The sequence below is a fragment of the Stegodyphus dumicola genome, chromosome 8 (assembly GCF_044657685.1).
Source record: "Stegodyphus dumicola isolate Sdum_Otavi_A_Nest chromosome 8, ASM4465768v1".
NCBI lineage: Eukaryota > Metazoa > Arthropoda > Arachnida > Araneae > Eresidae > Stegodyphus > Stegodyphus dumicola.
The window spans coordinates 29080348-29107581 of NC_140775.1; the positions used below are offsets into that span (position 1 = coordinate 29080348).

At 36.1% G+C, this 27234-nt stretch overlaps 2 long non-coding RNA genes across 19 annotated transcripts in view; one reads left to right on the forward strand and one right to left on the reverse strand.

Moving 5' to 3' along the window:
* LOC118186613 (uncharacterized) overlaps positions 1-27234 on the reverse strand; it is a 746791-nt gene that overhangs the window by 279609 nt on the left and 439948 nt on the right. The gene's annotated exons all lie outside the window — the stretch shown is intronic.
* Positions 1-27234, forward strand: part of LOC118197774 (uncharacterized) — a 465671-nt gene that overhangs the window by 72447 nt on the left and 365990 nt on the right. For 3 of the 16 annotated variants that reach the window (XR_015042522.1, XR_015042516.1, XR_015042508.1), the window contains exon 2: positions 22871-22934. The exons of the other annotated variants lie outside the window; for them this stretch is intronic. This is a non-coding gene — a long non-coding RNA (uncharacterized LOC118197774). The remainder of the gene's footprint in view (positions 1-22870; positions 22935-27234) is intronic. 16 annotated transcript variants of the gene reach the window in all.

Below are 27234 nucleotides of genomic sequence, written 5' to 3' on the forward strand. Positions count from 1 at the left end.
TGGCGAGTCGGAGATAAAATTATTTTATTTCGAATAGTGTTGCCATTTCTCACTTTCAGATCGCTGAGTCTGTTAAATAAAAGTTCGTTTAATCTGTAAAAAATACGAGCTAAATCAAAAGCAAATTCGAAATTAAAAATTCGGTCTTCGAGGTGCCCATGTTTGGATGGAGGATTTGTATTAAAAATTTGGTGGCTCTGGATGCTCTCGTTTTTCCACAGCAAGAGGAACATTCACACAGACCCTTTATTATTTATTTTTTTAATAATATATCTCGGTAATATTTAGTGGCATTAATTTGAAAAGTGTATCAGAAACATAAGTGATACGGACACAAAAGTGAGTTTTGAGACTAAAAACACCTCTAGGGCTAATAAAAATTGCAGTTAAATTCACCCAAACAAAATTTCTATTTTTAACTTACATCAGGAATGTGTTTAAATTGCAAGATAGCCGTCGTAAACCTTATTTTCCTAGACGACCCGAATAACCCGGCTGAGAGAAAAAAAAAAAAATCTAAAGATTAACTGCGGCTTCTGAAAAACGTGTAAACATGTTTTCTGGTACAATTTACGGTCTGTGGGAGGCTTCCTCTGGCGCAATCATATATTTAGGTGTGCCGTTCTGGCACTAATGTTGCAGTGTCATCATTCTCTTTGTCAAGATTGACTAATTTATTCCAGCAATTGCGATAACATTAACTGCCAAAATATTTAATGAGTATACCAAGAGCTGTTGTTGATCAACGAAGTTGATTTAACGAATTCTTTTCTCAAAAGAGTGGAAAAAATCCGTTGCATCAGAAACTCTTACCGAAATACACTAGAAATATTTTTTAAATGTAGAATTTCACGCAAATAAGTACGTTGATATGTGAATTAAATTTTATTATCACAACCAACTGCCTTTATTGGATTACCACTGAAATTTCTCAGTAATAATATTAATTTTTTCGTTCCCCAGATCTCTGGCCAGAAGAAGTTTTGAATAGTTAATTTTAACTAACATTTGTCAGTCAGTAGTTAGTCAGTAATTAGTAAGACTTTGTCAGTAGATATTAACCAACAATTTATTACAACAAACATTTATTACTAATTTTGGCCAATCTCAACTCAATCAATAATAAGTAATGAATGTTTCTGAATGATTTCTGTAGAAGAAAACGGGGCAGAGACCGCGGTTTTACTTTTTTGGAGAGATTTCCACGCATCTTTACTGCTGGTTTTTTTTTTTTTTTTTTTTTTTTACATAAACTAATATGCTTTCAATTTAATTAAACTGCTGCACAAAGGACTAAAAAATTTTAATTTATTAAATTCCTTTTTTTTTTGACTGAATATTTTTCTTTTGGAATATTAAGTTTACTAAAACATTTTTATTTGAATTAAGGAGTATTTAATTACTGAAAAATAAATTGCAAAAAATATCTGATGTATTATTAAATGTATCGTTAAAAAAGAAAAAGAAAAACAGAAATTATACACAAGTATGTTTATCCGTTTCTCACTCAGTTAAATGAAAAAAAAAAATCTGACGCAACAATAAAGTCCAAAAAGTTAAAAGAAATTTTTTTCAATGCTACAACCGGTTGATAAAGCAATTTCAAGTTTTTGTCGCCTTTTAAACTTCAGAGAACAGCGTACAGGAAAAGTCGCAAAAAATTCGTCAATAGATTATTAAGTAATGTTTTAAAAATTAAAGAAAGGGTTGCTAACCTTGAACATACTCCAATGGGATAATTTATTATAATACACGAGGGCGCTCCCACTACCGATTAGAGCGTACAACGGTATATTTAACTTCTTCCTGCTATTCGAAAGTAAACAACTGGTTTTTTACATTCCAGTTTAACAGTTGAAATGTATTTAAACTGTTGTACTTTCAAGGAAAAAAATACAAAATCCATTGAGAAATCCAAATCAAATTGTTTTTTAAGCTGAAAAATATCTACTCAGATTTGTCAATAAGTGAATTAAGTGAAAAACGTAATGATTTCGAACTCTACGATCCGAACTGTGCTGAAATATAAACCGGAAAGAAACTATACAAATATTTCTTTTCCCTTTTTAAACAGAAGAAATATCTATTGTTATCGATTATTAAACACAATTTCGCACGGTAATGTACAGGAGAAACATAAGCATTAAATAAACGAAAATAAAATAAAGTTATACATATTTACCCTTACAAACATTGTTGTTTATATACATTCTCTGTTGTTCAACTACCATTAGTTTTAATTTTTAATACGAGATTCATAGAGGAATTGTTTAACACATTTCGGATGTCTCAGAATGGCGGTCCCTGAAGCAATTTCACATGGCTAGCAAATTACGCATTTGTTGTTATTACGGTCCTTATAGGTTTAGAAACACAGATAGGAACTGATCTTATGTGCAGAATGTTACTGTAGGGTGGGGGGAGGAAGAATGGATTGATTGAGGTAATGTGTTTGAGTCACTATGCGTGTATGCGACACTAGGCGATGTTATTGCTGATGTTATTGCTTTCTTGTCTGACCTATAGTCAGCCCATCCTAACGAAATATCTCGTGGCAAGCAGCGCAAAATTACGCCTGCCGTTGGCAACAGCCTTGTCACCGTACAGGTGACAGTGCAACTTAGCTCAGTTCCCCCCCCAGTTTTGATGGAGAATAGCCCAGAGGGTCAAGGTACGAAGATTCCCACCGCTCTTCCCCTCCTACCAACCTCTCGAGAGGACTTTCAGCTCGCCGCATATTTAGAGTGCCCTAATGCCGCATGGACATTATACATTTACAAATATCCTGCCTTCTCCGGGATTCGAACCCGGACCCTTTGGCACGGCAGTCAGCGACGCTAACCACTATACCGGTTGGGAAGTGCTAAGCGATGTGATTATCGCAATGTGGGACAACTTCTCACGTAGGTTCACTCAGTAATTTTAATTTGTCATTCGCAGTTGATGGCGGTTCAGTATTCTGGTGTTCCGAGTTTTTTTTCTTCCCTTATTGAATAGATGCTGCTGATATATAGTTTCCTTCAGTCAATCGCTAGTTGGTTAGTTAGATGCGCAGCTGCACAGTTCATACAATTTTGTATACATAAATAGAGAGAGATGTATTCATTCGTATTTTATTGAAAAGATTATAACCTATCACCTGCTTTCAGATCGTGCATTTGGCACGCCTGCAATTTTATTTTGAGACCATTGTTTTATCAGAAGCATATAACCGATGACGTAAGACGTAGTTTTTATTTATTACATAGTTATTTTTACAGTTAGGACACTACTGGGATTTGAAATTCTGATTTTCCAATTGTCATGCTAATGTGTTAACCACTTGGTTGTTATCACACATTTATTTATTACTTTTAGTTGTTATCACACATCCATTTATTTAGGACGAAGAATAATTTTAAACATTTTTTTCCTACCTGATTTATGAATGAAAAAAAGACGCACGATTTTTTCCATCCTATCACAAAAAACTGTAAGTTGTTTTCAACAACCAATAAGCTATCGGCATCAAATCCCCCATCATTTGCAATGGAGGAGTAGCTTCCTCTTTACAAGATAATCCCAAAGTGATCCGCAGTGATTTCTGCTTTATATCAAGTGACAAAGCAGAAAATTTGTACTTTAAACCCTTGTTCTTCAGAAATGTTTTGAATGTGGGATCTGATCTTTATACGCCGATAGCAAGCACAGTTCAATGCGATGATTCCTTCCATTATCCCGCACTTGCAGAGCGACTGTCAGAAGCACAAAAATCCAGTCAACTAACTAAATCCCAGAGGTGGCGAGTTCTTTTCCACTTATTTTACATTGCGTGCCATGTAGGGACTATAGAATGGTCGAAGACGTGAAACGTTAGAAACCATGCGCTCTTCTGGAATCGAGCCTCGGATCTTCTATTTGTCAGATGGACGTGATAAAAAATTACACCAAAAGAGGATATATAAGGATATTGTCAATCTCTACACCAACCCTAATTTAAATGTTAATAAAATTATTATCACTATTGAATGTTAAATAAATATATTTGATTTTTAAATAGCTCACATTGCTTAGTGACAAAGAGTGTGCTATTATAATTTAAAAGCTAGATTTTATGCTGCTTGTATTAATTGTACTTTCTGCAGAGGGTGCTTTCAGATTTTTAGAATTATTTCAGGGTCCTTTAACTAAGGTTTAAAATGTAAAGAGTATTTTTTTAAATCTTATTTGATCTGATATTTTTTTTCCTGGACTATAAGTCTGCATCGTGATTGCTACGACAGAAGGGATTTTCGTAAAATTTCAAGGGGTATTTATTTAATTCTCCTCCACTACTTTCATCAATCGTGGTGGGTTTGCGTTTAGATAGAATTCTCTTCAAGAGATCAAAGGAACAATAGTCCAGAGGTGAAACGACAGGGGACTTCACAAGAATACGTTGAAAAGGTAATATATACATTACTTGTATCAGTCTTCATTTTTCAACAAATGCAGCGGTAATTTTCAAAGTACTATGGCTTGTTGCTTTGTCTTAATGAAGTTTCACTCTCTGACTCTCTAAAAGTCACTGGAATAAAGAAATAGAATTTTTTCTGTAAATATCCAAAATAAAAATTTCTCTTGATAGTAGGTTGAGTTGATTTTAATATTTTTTCCTAATTCTTCTTATTTTTAATTTTCTATTCTAATAGAATCCTGCTATAATTATAAACCCCTTGCCGAAACGAAGCAATGACAGAACCAGGCTTGCATGTTTTCTTCTCTTTGTTTCCGATAACAGACCTTTTTATAGCAGACAATTAGATAAATCCATGCTTCATCAAGGGTCACAATATATATCCATTTATCGCCTCCTTAACAAATTTAATACAGGGTTCTGCAAATAGTTCCGCTTTGAGCCACATGCCTTGACAAACCTAGTGAAAGGTGTCTTAGCTTTTTCAAGTTGTAAATCTTCGTTTATTATTCTGTTTATGGATGGTACAGATGTATTTTTAAGACTTTGCAACTGATATATGTGTAGGCGGATTATCTGTTGTTACCAACGATTTAACTTTAGAAACATTAGAAATAATACGTACCTTTTTCGTGTATTCATTTGGAATCTTCTTTCCATGAAAAAGTAATGATTGACAGTTTTTCCTTTCTGACTAATAATGCTGCTTATTTTACACTTAGAAATTTTGTTTTTGAGCTATGGAATAAGAATATGCTTCTTCGGACTGCACAAATACCCTTCAGTTCACAGCTTGTTTACATGCGACATTTTGAAAGGAGAATAAAAGAAAATAAATTTAAAGTAGCTGGCGGTATTTCTCATTTGAAATTATAAGCTGTTGCAAGAAATTATTACCCAAACCGTTTCCTAAAAAGATGTGTACACACCCTTTGTAATGTGAACCTACGTAGGGTCATCTTTACCGATAGATTACATGTAGAAGACGATCACACACTTCGAAAGTTAAAAAAATAAAATTACTTGTAAAATCTGAAATTCCGTATATAAATTTTCGAGATTATTTAATTCGAGTATAGAGAAAAATCAATTCTTGTTTTTCGAGTATTTGAATCAATTCTTTCTTCGAATTTTTCCACTCCTTACTTCCTGGAAAGAAGAGTATTTCTAGAAACTTTCACTTACACTATCAGGTTCAGTGTTCCTCCTTACTTGCTTTGGGAACATTAAATGACCTGACTCGGAACAAGGAGCTTACTAAAGCTATGTTCAATAAATGTGGGAAGTAGACAAGATACAAAGGAAGGGTGTAAGAAACCCTTTATTTTTCTCTCTTTACAATGATTTCCGGACTTCGGAATACAGAGACCAACCACTTGTGGTCTGAACGTAAGAATATAAAAAAAAAAAATAACTAAATTCTAACTAAACTAACTTTGGATTAATAAACAAGTGGCTACTTGAAGATTGGCCGTATATTAACAGAAAGGCCGTATGTAGTACAGAGAACTGTTAACACTACGATACGTTTAAAATTATCAAGAGGATTAAACCTCTGGCCTTGAAGGCAACCAGCAACCGAGTAAAACTGCTATGGCAAGCGGCTTGCTCCTAATCACTCCTTCCTCTCTCTTGCTTGGCAAAAAGCCACAACTTAAGTACTTGGCGATCGCAAGACAAATTTGCATAAATAACTTAAAGCTTTTAATTCTGGCCGGAAGTAGAAAATAAGAAATGATAGTAAAGATTTAAAATAAAATAAACGTTAGTAAAACTTAAGATCCTTACATACTTCCCGCCAAAGTTAATTAGTTTGAAACTGAGGTCTAAAACGACCTTGTTGAAAACTTTTAGCTCTAGAATCTAACGCGAGGCCAATCTTTTACAAACATTTCTCACTAGAAACTAGAAATTTAAAAAAAAATCGTTTTTTACATTATCAACTTCATGCACAATTACTTTTCATGTGTACTGCATCTAAACAGGAGTTCTTAGTTGAAATCTGGTTCCTTCCAGAGATCTGGAAGGAAAACTAGTTTAATGAAATGTTACACAATTAAATGGCAAGTAACATGAATATTTATATTTCTCTTAACAGTCTTATTTCATTCCTGACGTTATTTAATTCTCTCCCCGTGCTCTCTGACATGTGTTGTAAAAGAAAACACCAAACATGAACGTGTTTATGTACAAGTGTTCAACACTACCGCCTGCAATCAAAGCACTAACGTGTTAAAATTCAACATAACAAGACCTCATAACACACCTTATATTCATCTCTAAACCCTGAGGTACTATTCTGAAAGTGGCTAACTCTGAAGTGTAGCGTCAGACAGCCTAACTACATTCATTCAACCTTTAACACATATTCACAATAATTTGGCTCTTTTTACAGTCACACGAATAAAAACATTTTTCTGGCATTACTTTCACTTTTAACATATCACAGTATTTCTTAACGCTTAAAATAACAGTTCACATTGTATATAAGAACATATTAACATGCCGTTAATTTTACGCATTTTAAAACATACATTAGTAGTACATTGTTAACTTCTATTCTTTTCCAAGCAAGTGCCAATCCTTCTCCATTGAAATACTACATTTCAAAAGTCTTTCAGACTAAAACTTCTTTCTTGCCAGAATCTTTTAAATAAAATTTATACAATAACTTTTACAATATTCAAGCATTTACACATTCCTATTATATATTAATTTTAGTTTTACTCGCGAGTAATTGAAAAACATAATACCAAAATAGGTAACAACTCATTTCTCGCGTTTTTGGCGATAAAGGTAGACCTCACATGAGGTAAAACGTCTTGAATTCTGCCACTTGCAGTAAGAATGAAAGATTAACTTAAGGTTGCAAAGTAACATAAAGTTTTACTTATCTTTGTGATATTCGGACATTCTTTTTTTCTGCCCAGTCCTGGAAGGTAGAAAAGACTAGCGTTTGGTTTATCTTCCTTCTTGTACGGGTTCGCCCTTCAGTTCCTTCCTCTATGAGCTTTCTTTTCCTTCCAGTTCGGTCACCCTTGAAGACCTTCTTTTTAGCCTCTGCCTGTGGTCTTGACCGTTTGATGGCCGCTGGTCTTGGCGGAACCGGGACACTTCTCTCTCGTTCCTGCTTGGATCTCGTTGCTGGCTGTTCAAATTTTCCTTGTCTCTTTGCCTCCGCAGCTGGTGTTCCTTCAGCAATTCGTCAACATTTGCTGCGTAGACTCCTGTCCGATGGGTAGATCTTCCGTTTGGGAGCCGGGTTATAGTTGCCGTTATTTGTCCTGGCTCTCTTTGCATTCGTCGTACTTCTCCCTTCTTCATTCTGGGGGTGGTCGTGCGCTCTCTTTTCTGGTCGGTGGAACGGCTTCTTTTTCTTGTTACCTTCAATTTTCCAACGGGGAAACTTTCTTTTCAATTGCTCCTGCCTCCTAATGGCTTGCCCTTGTGATTGTCGTTGTTCCACCTCTGGAGCTTGTGCCTGCAGTGCCTGCCGTGCCGGATCCTGCAAAAGATCTTTAAATATTTGCATTTTATTACGGTCATAGAATGGTTTTATCTGGTCAATGTTTGCGGAGCATGTTTCACCATTCCTGGCTTTTAACACCACTACAGCCTGAGTTATTATTTCTATGACATATGGTCCTTCAAATCGTGGAAAAAATTTGGCGGTTTTAACTTCTGGTGCTGAAGAAAGTGAATGCTTAATTTTTAATACTTCATCTCCTACTTTATAAGTTACTCCCCGTCGTTTCAAGTCATAATAGAGTTTTTGTTTTCTCTGTGATACTTCAGTATTCTTTTTTGCTTCTTTAATTAATTTTTCTATATCACCCATTTTAAATTCTGGGGCTCTTTGTTGAACATAAAATAATTTATCTAACGGCGTTATAATTTTTCTGCCTAAAAATAACTCAGCAGGAGTTTTGCCCGTTGTATCATGTTTTGCGGTCCTAAGGGCGAAAGCTAATTCATTGACATAGTTATCCCAGCTTTTATGAAAATTTTTGACATAACTACGGATAATTTTCACTATATTTCTATTGACCCGTTCCGCTATATTTGATTGCGGCCGATACGGGACCATTTTTAAATGACGTATGCCCAGTTTTTGGCACATGTCTTCAAATATATTACTTACAAATTGAGGACCATTATCCGATATAACTTTTAGGGGCGCCCCGTATTTTAAAATATATTTATTTAAAATAGAATCAGTAACTAATTTCGCGGAGGCTCGTTTTAAGGGAACAATTTCGGTCCACTTACTAAAATTATCAACCATAACAAGGAGATACCGACTTTCATTTAACTGACATTTTGGGAAAGGGCCCAATAAATCGATGCCAATTATTTCATTTGGAAATTCGGATTTAATGCTATTTAGAAACCCGGCCGGGCGGAAATTAATATAATTAACTGCTTGACATGTTGGGCAGGACTGGACATACGCCCTTGTTAACTTTTGCAGTTCAGGAAAATAGACTGCCTCGCGTACGCGTTGGATAGTTTTTCGAATACCAGCATGAGAAGCTAAAGGGCAGTCGTGTAACTCCTGCAGGATATTTAATCTAAGAGTAGCTGGGATAACAGGTCGAAATTCGTTGTTGGAATTTGTAGTTTTTGTATAAACTAATGGACCATCTATTAGTTCGTAATGGGCTGCCCTATTTCTTATCGCCACAATATCTTGGTGGCTAAAATTTTCAGGATCCTTTAAATACTCATAAATGTTTCTAAATTCAGGATCCTTACCCAGTTCGGTTATTACAGTTTCTCGGGAATTTATTGTACATGCTGTGAGCATTGCCACCTTTACAGTATTACCTTCTTCATCTATTTTTATTCTGGATAGGGCATCTGCTACGATATTTTCCTTTCCGGGGGTGTCCTTGATTACCAGATTATACTCTTGTAACTTGAGTGCCCATCTTATTAACCTTGGGGATAAGTTTTTCCCTGAGTACAATCTAGTTACCGCCGCATGATCAGAATACACTGTTATTGGCGCCCTTCCAAAATAGACTCGGAACTTTTGCACTGCTAACAGAACTGCAAGTGCCTCTCTCTCGGTCGCAGAATAATTTCTTTCTGTTTGATTTAAAGTTCGACTAAAAAATGCCACGGGCTGCTGATTTTGCGAAAGTACCACTCCTACCGCATAATCCGAAGCATCCGCTGAAATTTCTAAATTCTCATCCTTTTCAGGAAATTTCAAAACAGGGGCTTGCGTTAATGCTTGCTTTAATTTTTCGAAAGCACTATTGGCTTCGTCCGTCCACGAGAATCTTGCCTTTTTCCTTTTTAATTTTAACAATGGTTCAGCAATAGCTGCAAAATCTTTTATAAAGGACCTATAATATGAACACAGTCCTAGAAAAGAAGAGAGCTTCTTCGCCGTATTTGGCGGCGGATACTTTTGCACAGCGATTATTTTTGATTCGTCTGTCTCGATTTCTTTCTGAGATATTTTGTAACCTAAGTATTTTAATTCAGGGGCTGCAAATTTGCACTTTTCGACATTAACTTTTAGACCGGCCTCATTTAATAATGAAAACACCTGTCTTAAATCCTGTACATGTTGGTCCAGATTATCACTAGTAATAATGATATCGTCTAAATAGATAAATGTGGACTTTCCAAGAACAGGCCTTAGCACAATGTCCATACATCGCTGAAATGTTGCCAGTGCCCCTGAAAGGCCGAACGGCATACGCAGGAATGCATAAGTGCCAGACTTGGTCATAAAAGCAGTCTTAGGCACATCTTCCGGTCTAAACCCTATTTGAAAATAAACAGTCGTTAAGTCTAAAGTCGTCATGTATTTGGTAGAAGTTATGTTCCTTAGAATTTCTTCAATAATAGGTAACGGATATACTGGATATTTAGTCATGGAGTTTAATTTACGATAGTCAATCGCAAAACGCCACCTTTTTGGATGTGTTACTGGATAGTCATTGTTTTTCTTACATAAAACAACCGGGCTAACATAACTACTTGAGATGAGCGTTATGATCTTTTTACGTAACATATCTCGAATGTGCCACTCTATAATTTTTTCTTTATTCTTATCATATCGGTATGTTTTGTGGCGAACTGGCAGTGAATCTCCGGTGTCGATACTATGGTTAGTAACTTGAGTAAATCCTGGAATATCACTAAATAACGAAGCAAATTCAAAAGTGGTAACACTAAATAACGAAGCAAATTCACAAGCTGAAAAATTCGACAAGTGGTAACACTTGTCGAATTTGTTGCGCTTCCTTAGGCAGGTGGTCAAGGTTTAACATTGGTGGTTCTGTTTTTTCTTCTCGAACTGGTTTCATCGTCAGCTTAAGGGACGCTTCGTTAAAATCCAGCGTTGCTTCTGCCTCTGAAAGAAAATCTATCCCTAAGATGATATGTGCTTGCAAATTCTTTACTATAAAATACATAATCTTTACTTGTTCGTCCTTGATACGAACATATAGCGGTAATTTACCTATGCACTTGCATCTTTCTCCCTGCGCAGCTAACACTGTAGTATTATCCGAATTATATATGCGATATTTACGAAAATACTTCCTAAAAAAATCTTCTGCCACACAGGAACCCTGCGCGCCTGTATCCAGGAGTGCAGTGGCTGGGATGTTATTCACCAACACTTCAATCTTTGGAAGAGTCAAATTTTTCACCATTACTGTATTTAACTTGAAGGAAGATGGGTTTTCTTGGCCTTCGGATTTCCGCACCCTCCAGTCAGCAGAAATCCGTTTTAGTTTAAATCTTGTTTTTTCCTTTCCATGCTTTTCTTCTTTTTTCACTGGCCTTCAGACTTTTTTCCTGGCTTACTATTGAACTGTCGACGTTCGCCGGTTGTTTTTGGATACTCGGGTTTCCTTGCCCACTGATTCGCTTTGCTTCCGTAGCCGTGTTCTTGGCTTTGCTGTGGTCTTGGCGCACCAAATTGGTTTCGTTGCTCATAGTAGCGTCTTCTTTCAATGTCCGCCGTTCTTCTACTTTCAAACTGGATTACTAGCTCAAATAACTTTTCCAGTGTAGTCGGATTCCTTAATTCAATAAAGTCTTGTACTTGGGGAAGTAACCTCGGCAAATCACTTGTATTATCTCAGGATCCGGACGGTTTCCATACAAGAGTTTGAAGACGTGAATTTTTCTTAAAATAAAGGTGGAAAGATTTTCTATTCATTGCTGATATATGCTGAAAAGTTCCGTTTCTAATTTTGCACGATCCCTTACGACAGGGAAGGCTTTTCCTAAGGCAGTCTTGAAATTTTCGTAAGTATAGGGACTTCCCGCTTGACCCAAGAGACTTCTGCCTATACATTTGAACCAATTAAGCGCTTGGCCCCTCAAAGCGCTGGTAGCTAAGGTGACTTTCTGGAACTCATGCACAGGATACAGCATGAAGTGGTCATCAAATTTTTGCAAAAAACTGGTTACCGGTGAGTTTCCATTAAATGTTGCTTCTGGTTTCATCGATGCGCGCATGGTCTGGACGATGTAACCAAATCCTTCCAGGGCGGCAGCTGGTATTTCTGGATTCTGAGCCGCTTCTGCAGGCAGCACAGGTTCTTCTTGAAACTCGGCCATGTTTATTCTTCTTCGTCGGGCGGCACTATCAGGTTCAGTTTTCCTCCTTACTTGCTTTGGGAACATTAAATGACCTGACTCGGAACAGGGAGCTTACTAAAGCTATGTTCAATAAATGTGGGAAGTAGACAAGATACAAAGGAAGGGTATACGAAACCCTTTATTTTTCTCTCTTTACAATGATTTCCGGACTTCGGAATACAGAGACCAACCACTTGTGGTCTGAACGTAAGAATATAAAAAATATTAACTAAATTCTAACTAAACTAACTTTGGATTAATAAACAAGTGGCTACTTGAAGATTGGCCGTATATTAACAGAAAGGCCGTATGTAGTACAGAGAACTGTTAACACTACGATACGTTTAAAATTATCATGAGGATTAAACCTCTGGCCTTGAAGGCAACCAGCAACCGAGTAAAACTGCTATGGCAAGCGGCCTGCTCCTAATCACTCCTTCTTCTCTCTTGCTTGGCAAAAAGCCACAACTTAAGTACTTGGCGTTCGCAAGACAAATTTGCATAAATAAGTTAAAGCTTTTAATTCTGGCCGGAAGTAGAAAATAAGAAGTGATAGTAAAGATTTAAAATAAAATAAACGTTAGTAAAACTTAAGATCCTTACAACACCTCTTGCTACTATTTTTCTCCAGTAATTTTCTCGTACAAACACACATTTTTCTTCCAGAATAGATGAAATAATTAAGATATAATGACGTATTTTGTTAGAATAAAATTAAAGTACATTGTATATTAATAAAGTAATAATAGTAACTTAATATAATTAAAATGATAATTATGTATTTAAAGTATAATAAAAAAGTGTTTTATAAATTATCCTTTATTCGGTGTGCTTTCGAACTGCAAACTGAAATACCTACTGAAGTTATGCTGCTTTTTAAAGTATTTTATGTTTTTTTCAAATTATATAAACTTCAATGAACGTAATTCCAGTCCATGACTTCGTGATATTTTTTAGCCATATCCCTTCTTATTACAAATGTTTGAAAAGCTGAAATATTTTTAATTTACGAATACAAATACCCAAATTTGAATATATAATTTTTTACTGTTTTATAAATAAAAGTGTACAATATGCCTATTAATAAGTGACTATAAAAAATAAATTAAAATTGCATAATAGAAGAAAGAAAGAAAAGTAATTGTCGGTTATTATTTAATTGTTTGGCAACTTGCAACTGGGGCGATCATCAATAATATTACTTACAGAATCTTTGACCAGTCAATTATTCCATGTTATTGCGAATCCACGATAACGTTCTCTCAGTATAAATTTTCCTATACATGTAGAACTAAAGAATAAAACTGCTCATTGAAGCTCTGATCGATTAATGCCTTGATTTCTTTCATGGAAAATAATTTTTGAAAAACGGGAGATTCAAAAGATTTAATGAAACTCAGCCTTGAGTTATTAAATGATTGTAAACTTCTTAATAAGCTTCAAATATTTGCTCTTTGAAAGTTACAGAAACAGTAACCATCCTTATGCAAATTATTTCAGCATTCGAGTAGGTAAAAACCATTGAATTCTGGTAATTCCTTCTGGGCTGGGATTCTAGAGACTAACTTACTTGGTTATGTGAAAATTCGAAAATTTTATTTAATTGGGATTTAAGTACGAAAAGTTTCTCGGTGGGAACATTTCTCATAAATCTTTTATCAGCTTTAGGAATTCTCCAGCGCTTTGCGCATGACAATTTTATCGTTTAACAGTTATTCGCAAATTTAGCATGCTCAGATATAACTGGTTATATTCTGGTTTCTTAGATATCCTCTAAAACGTATTGACATTATCGAATAGGAATTCATTACGGTACAAAGACACAAAAAATTTCTTTGAAAATTAGCATCAGTAGACTGTTAAATTAAGGACATTACCAGGAAGAAGATTTTAGGGAAATTAATGTGCACTACTGTATAATCTGAAGATGGTGGGGAAGGCTCCAGCAAAAAGACATTTGTAGAGTCACAGATAACTGCCACATAGAGTGTTTGTAAAAGAAATTATATGTAAAAGAATTTACATTCTTACTTTTTGAAATTATGCACTTCCTTCTGCTAATAGTTTGACCATAGTAAATTTTTAAAAGTGTTCCCGTACTTTATGCAGATCCTGTACGCAAGATATAGCTCTTTTTTCCTCTCGATGTGATAGTACATGTCATTCATCTCTCTGTATCGTCCATTGTTTCTCTGTGTCATTGTAAAGATATGATAAACTATATAAAATTGTGGGATGCATATTGCACTCATAACAATGTGGGATTGAGAAAATGTATCTCAAGATACAGTAATAAATTATGTACATGCATGTATGTTAAAAAATGTACAGTAATAAATTATGTACATGCATGTATATAAAAAATGTACAGTAATAAATTATGTCTTATTTACAGCTACATCTGCAAGTTTTTCTTCTCTGTCAGGCATCTATGACGCCAACAACTCTTACCAAGTCAATACAAGGAGTTATCATTCTACACAGTAAAGAATCTAAAGAATTTACAGATTATATTACACATATATAGTATATAGAACCACACCAGAGGGTCTGAAAATCCTCAGATGCGACTCTAAAATCTGAACCCTTTTCGGCTTTTTTTATTTTTATTTCATTTACTTCCTCCCCAGGCTGACTTTGTGGCGTCGTGATACGAACAAGCGAAAACAATATCACCTGAAAAGACACTTATATTATTTATGAACACGGTGTTGGTTTAATGTTTATTAGCCTGAAAGGGAAATAGCTGCTCCAGCTGCAACAACTTTATTAATAATCTCCGCATAGTTTCTTCGGTGCATAGTGGCTCATAATACTTTCCTGCATTAAACGTGAGCCACAAAAAAGACATAAAATTCCTTTTATAGATTTTGGCTTACTTCCTAAATGTTCTGTTGTTCTCTATAAATCCCAAAATACTCTAGCAATATTATGACAGCAAACCTCGGAACTAATGTTTGTCTTGTGTGCTCACTGTTCTTTGTTTCCTGTTATTTTCGACAGCGAAATGTTAAGTCTTACATCTCTATATGCATGTCAAATAGATGGCCTTCGCGTATTAGGTGTGCTGTTTTGACAGTCAAGGTTAAATTAACATCAACACGGATTGAGAAGAATGAAGTGCGCACAATTCGCTGTGATTAATTGGTTAAAAGAAAAGGAACACCTTGCTTAGATTTTTGTTTACATAAATCTGCCGTTACCTTGGAAGTATTTACTTCAGTCCTGCGAGGCGTAGCTTGTGTAAAACGAGATCCGGCCATTCAAGTATTCTGATTCGGATGTGTTTAATGAATTTTAATTAGATTTTTGTTTATATTCTGTTTTTTTTTTTTTTTTTTTTTTTTTCTAATAAGTTAAAAGTAGCGTAAATCGAAGTATAATGGGGTTATTAATATAACGAAAAATAAAATTATCGTTTAAGTGAACCATTGTCACTTCGTGAGGAAAGTATCAGCAAGGGGTTCATTTTTCAGTAATGTGTGATATTGCAAGTGTAGAAGACTAGAAATTTAATGATCATAGAGAACTCTAAAATTAAAGTATTGGCAGATTTCGTTTATTTTGCTGTTTTTACTAATCCAGATTCCAAAAATGTATATAATGTAGCATGTATATGTGTACATATATATGTGTGTGGGTGTATACACACATACATATGTATATGTGTATAAGCATGTTAACAGTTAAACAATATGTGTTTAAAAACTAAACAATGTGTAACTACTAAACAACACATATGTGTATACGCATGTGTACCGTTGTGTGTAACTATTGTAGAGATATTATGTATTTTTTGGAAGCAGGAATCATCAAAACTGAGCAACGCCTTCTCCGGGAATCGAACGTGGACCTTTCGAATACGCGGCCAGCTTGCAGACCACCACACCACGAAGGCATGCTAGGAAGGCGGGAGAAAGACCTTATACTGTTAAACAATATGTATGTGTAAACAATATGCATTGCATACTTGCATACTCGTACGTATAGCACCAATAAATTATATTCTGAACAGAAAATATGATGAAACGCGTACATTGTTTTCCAGCTGAATTCTATGCAGCAAAATTAAACTGAAATTGTCTTTTAAAACGAATAATAAAATTTTGAATAACAGGTAATGAAACTGGAGCAATGGAGTTTCTCTGTGGATCTCTTTATTATTGCTTTCACCAATGATGTAAAATCTCTAATTACACAATTGGTTCAGTTTATTGACCTTTGAAGAACCTTTACGTATGGCCGGATTTTGATAACGTCGTGTGTGCAGTTGATAGTTGAAAATAAATTGAAATATTATAGAAAAATTTTTAAGTTTTTAAAATATATTTCATTGCATGGGCACTGTTGCATGGAAGCACTGTTTAGGCAGTGGAGCCCCAGAATAACATTGCAGTATCACAGTATCACAACGCCTGCTTTCATAATGTAAGGTCTCGCTTAGTTTTTGTAACCAGTTATTTTATGTTAATTCCTTTTTCTGTCCTCGTCATTTCCCATTTTCCTGCCAGAATATAAATTTCTAGCTCTCGTGACATTCTATTGAGGCATAAAGGAGATAGTATTTAAAGGAAGGTTTTAGAGTTTAGAACCAGAACGTGTTCCGCCTGCTGAAGACCGCGTTGATAACTTGATTTTCTTGAGACCTGTATTCTGCGGCGCTGCGTTATTCTCGTCATTAGGCTTGTCACGCGGACTTTAGATCAAAACCAACTTGCGCTTTACTCTAATTGTGTAGTCGTTAAACTAGCTTACTTTTAATTAGTAAAGTCAAATTCACTTTTTTTGATTTTAAGCCGACCTAAATACTGGCTATTTTTGTAAGCACAAGTGTGGCCTTCTCTTAACCTTTATTTAATTAAAAAGGTCCCTTACACCCTTTTCCTGCCTCTGCGGTACTTTACAAGACATAGTGAAAACTCACGTAAGGTTTTATGACGTTTCGTACAGTTTATGTTACCTAAGAAAGCAAGTCGTTGCAATACATTGTAGGGTTTATATTTATTTTAAGTTTAAACTATCTTTCCTGTCAAGCCTTACTTTCCCCTGGAATTGCCAATGCCAAAGTATGTAAATTTTAGTAGAACGCGCAAAGTATTCAAATCTTTAAGCAAAAGTAATTAGAGTTAAATAGAAGGGAAACGAGTTCGTAAGTGTGCTTTCTTGCTTCACGAGCGTGAAGGTGGCTAGGTAGAAATTGAAGAATCGCGCGTTTCGGCCTGTGTGCTTGCCTCGGCAGATAGTTGAATCTTTCAACTTAATATTCAGAAAGTTTGCTGAAATATCAGCTGTATCTTAGAACGCGGTTAGGTTAGTTACGTTTAGAGAGCCTCGTAGGTAGTAACTTGTTATTATTCACTTTTTAGTTTCTTATTTTTATTTTACCGCCGGGTCGGTGGAGTTTGTGAGCGTCATGTGCACGCATCTGTAACTTCTAAAGTAGAATAAAAAGGGAGTTAAACCCTTCTTAAGAGTTTTGTGTACTTTCCAGTTCATAGCAGTCACTATTATTGTTGCGTGTAGGTTGGGGCCGCGCAACACCACATTGGCGCCCGAACACTTGTCGAACTGAAATGGCCGAAAACTGGATGGAAGATTCTGGACAAGTCCAACAACAAAAAATAGCAAGCCAATTGGAAGGATTTGGATATCAGATGGTCCAGACGATGAGAGCATCAATCAAGCCAAACGTCAATTTCGACGGAAAAAATTCGGTGGCGATATTCCTAGAAGGCCTCGAAAACCATTTCCAGCTCTACCCTGTGCCTGAAAGACAAAACGTTGCCATTGCCACATCTGCACTAAGAGGACAGGCCTCGCTATGGTGAAAGAATATAGGCAAATTTTTATTAGAGGAATTCGGAGGCCAAACATATACTTTTGAAAATTTCAAAAAATCATTATTAAAGGCCTTCCCCATAGTGAAAGACCGAGCAAAGCTAGAAGCCGAACTATATAGTTTTTATCAACGGGATATAGAAGAGTTGACGGACTTTATTCTGCGAAAAATTAAGCTGACGGATATGCTGTATGGGAAGAAACCCGACGCGGAGATTATTGAAATAATCTTACCAAGATTGCTACCTGCTGTTCAAGATTACTTCGAAATTAGAAACCCAAGCACATTGCAGGAACTCTTCGAGTTGGCGGTCAAGTTCCAAAATCGCAGAATAGCGGAAAACGCTAGAGGAGCATCGTATTCTCAAGGTCTCCGTAGGCAATCTTCAAATCAGCAGACCAGAAACGCAAATCGCTCTTATGGGGGAAAGAGCTATCAAGCTAACTCATCGAAGCTCGAAGGTCAAGGCCCAAAAATGAAATTTGAAAACAATCGTCCCCGTACCCAGAAGGCAGAAGTTGAAAGGAAAGCTTTAAACGAGTAGAGGGGCCTGTAAAAGCGAGGGTCCAGACCCCGGAAGTTTCGAAAAAACCCTCAAGAAGATACTTAATACGGTTGTCGTAAAAAACTCACAATTACCGATTATACAAGTCGTGGTTGGCGATGTACCAGTAGAATCCCTCATCGATACAGGAGCAGAAGGTAATTTTATGAGTGATACTTTTTTTAAGAAGAATTTTAATAGGTTACGATTATTTAAAAATAAAAACACAGAAATCATAGCAGCGCAAGGACAAATTTGTCAATGTATTGGCAAATTATCATTACAGATACAGGTTAAAAACGAAAGCCTTAAAGTATTAATTTTTGTGGTAAAAAATTTGCAAAGTCCACTTATTTTAGGTATGGAGTTTTTAAAAGCCGCGAAGGCCAAACTGAATTTTCAGGAAAATTCAATTATGCTGGAAATGGACCGGAGGGTGGTGGAACCAGTGGAACAACCGCAAGTCGACCTTAGCCATTTGAATGACCCTGAAAGTCAAGCCATCCAGCAAGTGGTGAGTACTTTTTCGAATTTGTTTTCAGAACGACCTGGTAACTGTCAAATTGTTACGCATGATATACAGTTAACTGCCGACAAACCCTGTAGGACTAAACCTTACCGCTATGATAAACAGAAAGAGCAAATCACCGAAGAACACATTCAGGAAATGTTAAAGAACCAAAAAATAACGCCCATAAATAGTGAGTACGCGAGTCCAGTCGTACTATGTAGGAAAACGAATGAGTTTCCTCCTTCGGATAAAAGGGCTTGGAGGTTTGCTATCGATTACAGAAAGCTTAATAGTGTTACTAAATTCCCAGTTTACCCTTTGCCGGTTATAGAGGAAGTTATTAGAAAGATTAAGTCTACGAGATACATGACTACGTTGGACTTAACGTCTGGCTACTATCAAATAGCTATGAGACCCGAAGACATACATAAAGAGGCCGGTCTTACAATTAACGCATCAAAATGCAAGTTCGCAACTAAAGAACTTAAATATCTGGCTTATAAAATTTCGCAAAAGGGTATAGAAACTCAGGATTCAAAAATAAAAGCCATCAAGAATTTCCCACCTCCCAACACCGCCAAGAAACTTTCTTCTTTCCTTCGGTTATGTTCTTATTATCGGTCGTTCATAAAAGATTTTGCTAATATTGTTGAACCCTTGTTAGTAATTAAAAGAAAGAAAAGTAAATTCACGTGGACAGCAGAAGCAAATACTGCATTTGAAAGGTTAAAAGAAGCGCTCATCAATGCCCCTGTTTTGAAATTCCCGGAAGGGGACGAAAACTTGGAAATTGCAGCAGATGCTTCGGACTATGCTGTAGGTGCTGTTCTCATGCAAAATGGCCATCCTTTGGCATTTTTTAGTAAAACTTTGAACCCTACGCAAAGGAATTATACAGCTACAGATAGAGAAACATTAGCCGTATTAATGGCTGTACACAAATTTCGAGTTTATTTCGACAAAGCGCCAGTAACAGTCTTTTCGGATCATGCGGCTGTTGGTAGATTTTACTCGGGGAAAAACCTAACGCCCAGGTTAATAAGATGGGCTTTAAAACTTCAAGAGTATAATCTCATAATTAGATATAAACCGGGTAAGGTAAACAATGTAGCTGACGCATTATCTCGTATAAAACTGGACAATGAAGGCAATGAACTCAAATGCGCTGTGTTGACTTCAAAAATTTTAGATTCTAGAGAAATAATTATTGCTGAATTTAAAGCTTATCCTGAATTTGGAAGTATCTATGCGTATTTGAAATACCCCGAAAACTTTGAACACACAGATATCGGTTCAATAAGAAATAGAGCAGAAATCTATGAAATAGTAGATAATTTATTATTTTATACGAAAACAACAAACGAAAATTTCGAATACAAACCAGTCATCCCAGCCTCGCTTCGATTAAGCATTTTGAAGGAATTACACGACGCGAAAACAGCGGGTCATTTAGGGGTCAGAAAGACTTTAAAAAGGGTACGCGAGGCGGTATATTTCCCGCATTTATACAAAATAGTAACTGCGTATGTCAGGTCCTGCAATCAATGTCAGTTAATAAATGATATTAATTACAGCCCGGCCAGGTACTTAAAAAGCATTTGCGCTACATTTCCGAATGAAATTTTAGGCATAGATCTTCTTGGTCCTTTCCCCCAGAGTGAGTTAAATAAAAATCGTTTTCTTTTAGTAATAATAGATCATTTTTCAAAATGGACAGAAATTGTTCCACTTAAACGCGCGTCAGCCAAAACAGTCGCAGATGCATTCTTACACAGATACATTTTAAAATACGGTGCACCGATAAAAGTCATTAGCGATAACGGTAAACAATTCGTTAGCCAAATATTTGAAAATATTTACACTGGACTTGGCATACGCCATATCAAAATGGTTCCGTATAGACCACAGGCAAACATAGCAGAAAGAGTTAATAAAAGTATTGTAAAAATAATTCGAAGTTATGTTAGCACACATCACAAGCGTTGGGATGGCTACATAAATGAGTTAGCTTATGCTATAAGAACAGCAAATCACGATACTACGGGGAAAACTCCAGCAGAATTATTTTTAGGATGGAAGTTAATTAAGCCACTAGATAAATTATTCTTTGTGCAACAAAGAGAGCAAGAGTTCAAACAAAAAGATGTGCAAAAACTCATTGACCAGGGGATTAAAAGCTCGGATACGGCAAGAAATAGACAGAAATTATACTATGATAGAAAACGCCGTGAAGCAGATTTTTAAAGTTGAGGATAAAGTGTTGAAGCGGAAATTTTCTTTATCAAGTGCCCCAGACAATTTTACTGCAAAGTTAGCTCCAAAATTTGAAGGCGCCTATGTAATTCAGGAAATCAAGGGAGCCGTATTGTACCTTAAGAACGAGAGAGGGGAAATCTGTAAAGCAAGTCCCGACCAGGTGAAAAAATATTATAATCAAAACGATTTTGAAAAGCGTAAAAGCGTAAAAGAAGTAGAAGGTCCAGAAGTAACGTCGCCCGCTCCACCACCCAAGAAGCAGAGAACAGAAGAGAAACCTAGCCCTTCTACATGTCATGCGACGGTACCGAAAAGAAGAAAGGAAAACGTTCAGACTCCAGCATTTAAGAAATACAAGAAAGCAACGCCGCCGTGTAAAGAATCTTTGGTAAAGAGGAAAAGATCAGTTACAACGTATCGCAGTAGAAATTCTGCATCGAGGAAAACACTTCCAGGGCCAGATAGTCAGGAGCAAACAAGGCCGCCGTTCACGAGAACGAAAAGACAGCAGGAGGAACGAAAAGACCACCTCCAACAGAAGAAATTCAAGCACAATTCCAGACCGGAGGACACCAAGACCAGCCGTCCAGTGGCAAAACGGAAAAGACAGCAACCCGACGACTACCACTCCAAGAGGCCTGCATACAGAGGGCGAAAAAGAAAAATCAACATGGACGAAACTCGAAAAACACAAAGGAGATGACTGACTTCGATGAATTCCATAACGTGGGAGCAGTTCTGCCAGAAGAGGATGTCGGAGTTCCAATCATCGAAAACTCAAAGATAAGTTAAAATCTTCTATAAATTTTTCTTTTGTTCCGAAATGTTATGCGTAAATACGAAGTTCTATGTTTTGACGGAAGTCAATTTGTCTCGGTTGAGACTTAGTTTTGTTTTACTTTATTTAGCTAAGGCAAAAAGTATTATTTCTTTAAGTATAAAATCTAAGAACAAGCAGTTCCTGTTGGTCGAAAGACTAATTCTGTTATGTTAAAGCCAAAATTTGGCCGAAAGTAAAATAACTTCGTATTCTTGTATTAATGAGAAATTTAGTTTCAGTGCCGCCAGCTTGGCGAAGAATGGGTGAAGTAAAAATTTATTTTTCTTTTATTCATTTTATGGTAAATTGTAAAAATCGTATGTATTAGAATTTTGTAAATATACGTAAATACTTGAAAGTTATGTAAAAGTAGAATTTAGTCTAGAAGCATAAAATTTTAGATGCTAAAAGTAAATACTCGAAAGAAATGAATTAAAGTTTAAGTATTAAACAGCAGATAAAATCATGCTTTAGAGCGAAAGCCTGCATGTCTAAAGATGAATGAGGGGGAAGTTAGAATGAATGTGTTTTGTAGGGTTCTCCACCTACACTTGAATTTTAAGAATGTTAAAATAGCTCATCGAGTTTTAGAATGTCGAGTAAGGTGTGTCTATTTGGTCGTTGAATTCTTTGTTGTTAGGGAAAGTGTTGCAATACTAAAACACGAATATTCCCGTTTGACACCACACATGGTGGAGAACCAGGGTAAAGTTAAATTCATGTTTGAATACTTGAATGAATGTGAATTAAGCAGTAATTAAGAAAAATAAAACGAACAAAAACTTTATTCAATGTCAAGAAAGTGTAAATTATAATGTATTTAGAAAGATACTGATACTTATTCCTTCCAGATGCTGGAAGGAAGAGAACAGATTGATTGCTGAAGTCCAGGAAAGGTTGCTGTAAGAAGAGAGGGTAAAATGATTATCTACAGAAATTTATTTCTAATTTGTGAGAAAACAGTTTGTTTTATGTAAATGAAGCTCTTAGTTCAGAATATGGAAACTTTTCAACAGGTCGTTTCTAGGACCTGCTTCCAAGTTTACCAAATTCTGGCAGTGGCAAATGTAGGGTTTATATTTATTTTAACTAACATTTATTTTAAGATTAAACTATCTTTCCTGTCAAGCCTTACTTTCCCCTGGAATTGCCAATGCCAGAGTATGTAAATTTTAGTAGAACGCGCAAAGTATTCAAATCTTTAAGCAGAAGTAATTTGAGATAAATAGAAGGGAAACGAGTTCGTAAGTGTGCTTTCTTGCTTCACGAGCGTGAAGGTGGCTAGGTAGAAATTGAAGAACTGCGCGTTTCGGCCTGTGTGCTTGCCTCGGCAGATAGTTGAATCTTTCAACTTAATATTCAGAAAGTTTGCTGAAATATCAGCTGTATCTTAGAACGCGGTTAGGTTAGTTACGTTTAGAGAGCCTCGTAGGTAGTAACTTGTTATTATTCATTTTTTAGTTTCTTATTTTTATTTTACCGCCGGGTCGGCGGAGTTTGTGAGCGTCATGTGCACGCATCTGTAACTTCTAAAGTAGAATAAAAAGGGAGTTAAACCCTTCTTAAGAGTTTTGTGTACTTTCCAGTTCATAGCAGTCGCTATTATTGTTGCGTGTAGGTTGGGGCCGCGCAACACCACAACATATATCAAGCGTGGCCAGACTGCAGCTTTGCAATCCTTTAACTGAGGCTCGCGAGCTACTTGGGGACATTTGGCCTCTTAAATGCGATTTGCTTGCAACAAGGAATGGTTTAATTTCAAAATAAAATTGGATTTTATACGTAAATCATGCAATGATTAATCTTATCTTAAACTGTAAAGCGACTATTCGTTCAGTACCAGAAGAAGGATTTACGAAAAGTGAAAGACACTTGTATTCAACTCAAGAACAACTGAACAGCCGGCACTCCTGGTGCGTGCAGGACCTCGCCAATACTTTTGGCGGCAACTCAAAATAGAAAACGTAAAATTAAAACTAACGCTAAGTTGAATAAATAAGCCGAAGTTGCACAAAGATATTTAAATACGTAGTTGACTCTTGGCTAATGCCACAGACGTAGACTAACATGCGATTATTATGCACGGCCGTTAAATAGCAAGCTTAAGCTATAACATGGCAAGAAGGCAGACATGTTTTCAACAAGCTGTCATCAGGCTCTGTCTGAAGACCAGTTTAAATAATAGCTTTCTACCCTATTTTGCATAATGGAAGAAACCAAAATCTCGTTCTGGCAATAAAGCGTGGGTTGAAAGTAAGATATATAGGAGAAGATTGCTCCCAAAGTAAAATTTAATGTTAATAAAAACCACACAACTATCACCGCCATGTTACTTTTGCAGCAAATAATGGCCATTAGAATAGCACAAATTACATATCCAAATACGAAGGTACTTATTAAAAGAATAATGCTGTCTAATAATTGTCACTCGAGTTAATTTTATTTCAGATAGTTTCTGCTTACATTCCTTCTGTGTTATTCTTTTTACTTCACAACAATCGTGACCCAGTTGGTTGGGAGATCTTCCCTTTAAGGTACTGCACCTATTCAGCATTTGAATGGCTTGGGTAGCTACTCTTTCAAAAACGAAAATCGTTTTTTTCTCCCGCCTTCCGAGCGTTCCTTTCAGATTGGGGAAGAACTTGAAATCTGGGGATTTTATGATTGGAGAGGTAAAAATTTCCTGCCGGAATTTGGTTAAGAGACATATTACAATTTCTTCACGCCTACGTATTGCTTTCAAAATTAATTCCCAATCCCTAAGCAAGTCAATTATTACCCATCCAAATTTTTATGCAATTTCATTACAATTTTCGCAATCACTCACAGTAATATGTTGCAGTTAACGCTTTTTCCATATAAAACTCGTATCTTTCGTAAAAACTTCTTGGCAGAGATCCTAGGCAGTAATCCTAGGCAGAGATCATCATTTATTTCACCAGTGTTTGAGCATCTTGAAATTTTTGGGTAAGAATGGAATTCTCCACTGAACTGACAGCAATCCCAAAATAATCAGATTTTAATTCGCATTTGTTAATTGCCGTTATACGAGATATAAATCCTTGACCTTTATATAGGGTAGTGCCTCCCCATAACTCCGTGTTCTTCAAACTCTACTAGATTAATAAGGAAGTTATTCCTGCAACCTGAATTGAGATCGGAGTCTTAGAAAGGTTAAAATAACCATTTTATTGAATTCTTTAAATTAACTAAAAGCACTACTTGTGCTACAAGTGAATTTTCAGTATTTGCACCTATTTAAAATAACATAACATGAGGCTAATTCAATTTATGTAATGTAGTCTGAGTCTACGTACAAAGTAGTCTACTTAAGCTAAAGTAATTAATGACTCGTATTTAAACCAAAGAACGTCTATGTAAAGAAGGGAAAGCTCCATAGACGTAATGTAAACCAGTTTGTCTTCTACGCCTCTAGAAAGAAGAGGGAAAATTCATCAAGGGATTTGGCGACGTAGCCCGTTGGCGAGAATTTCCCCTTCTGTAACGTACTGGACCTGCCCGAGATTTTCCTCCTCTGTCACATGTACAGGAAATTGAGGAACACGGGTTAAGATGAATAAGAAAATTTATAAGGTATTTCTCCCACTTTCCTAGCGTGCCTTCGGGGTGTAGTGGTTCTGCACGCTGGGCCCGTATTTCAGAGGTCCGTGGTTCGATTCTCGGCAAAAGCGGTTGCTCATTTTTCATCTTGCCTGCTTCCAAAAAATACCTAATATCTCTACAAATTAGGTGAAGTTTCACTGTCACTGACTGTTGAACTTGCATTATCTACATCGCAGTTTGATGTCTAATTTTATATTCGTCAATAAGGAGGGAAAAAATGGAATCACACAGCTTTAAATTATTGATAAACGTGATCGTTGAACCTGTTCGAACTTCGACATCAGCTTCGAGCTTTGGCGCTTTTTGGCGACAGATATTTTACGCATGCGCAGTTGTTTCCCTTTTCGTTCGAAGGGAGCCACTCCTGCTGCTGCGAAGTTTTCTTTCTTAATAATACATATTCTTTGTTTAAACACCGGCTAGCTAGATAGCTAAAACCAGAGTTGGCGATAGTACATAACTGCAAGGCAAGGTTTGCATTCAGGGGTGGACTACGGAAGACAGGTTAAAATAATAACAGAGTAACATAATAACAGGTTAATTAACATAAAACGCTACATTATCATCAATTATTTGTTTCAATAATAATATCGCATCGAGTACTAAGAGATCAGCTGAAACAAATATTTTCTTCTGCAAAGTTTCGCTCAAAATAAAACATACTGATGGTTTAGCTGGTCATATTTTCTGGTGTGTTGCTTGACGAACTTCTTTTTTTCTAGCTCGACACAAATATCGCACTAAATTAGAGCTGGTCCTTGGTTTTTTGTCTCCCGGTATATCTAAAACTTTTCTACCCTTTGTTCTGCTGTTCAGTGCAGCTGTAAAGGTTGCTGTGCTCTGGTGCCAGCATCACACTTCCTTAATTTCGTGATACTTTTTGTCTTCCTAATCTTCCACCATCATATACGTCCGACATGTCTTTTATGAAAGCTTAGTAATCCAAAAGAAAATTGTACTATACTCCACTACCTGATCATGAGAAATTTCACGCAATGCAATGTGGAATTCTGTTGGAGTTTAACCCCGTAAACGCTCAGTTTTTAAGTTTGAGATTTCATTTTAGTACTTACTTTTCATTCAAGTCACAGTACACCCCATATACGCTTACAGACTCCCTTTCAAACTCCATTTCAGATTTATTTTAGACGCATATTCAGATTTATTTCAAATTTATTTGAGATTTATGTTAGAGTTTTACTACTCTGTATAACATTATTTTAAAACTGTTATTTTATTTTAAACATTTTAATGTATCAATTAAGAATAAAAATTGCAACTGGGGTTCCATCAATTTATTAGGAAGCCAACGCGTTTAATCTATAAAACTGAATCGGCAAACTGCTGCGAGAAGTCATTCCGACTATGATATCGTAAAAAATATTTATCCTAGCTGCTAACAGTAAACAACAAAATTAAAAGAGGCCACGAGTCGTTAAAAATGACGCTGACGTGTATAGTAAGATACCTGAATTTTTCTCGTGATTTTCCTGAGCTCGTGTGGCATCGAGAATTTTCTCGTTACATTACACACTATTATTTTCTTTCATTCGTTATCATTACATTGCAAACTAATCATGAGAATAAGATT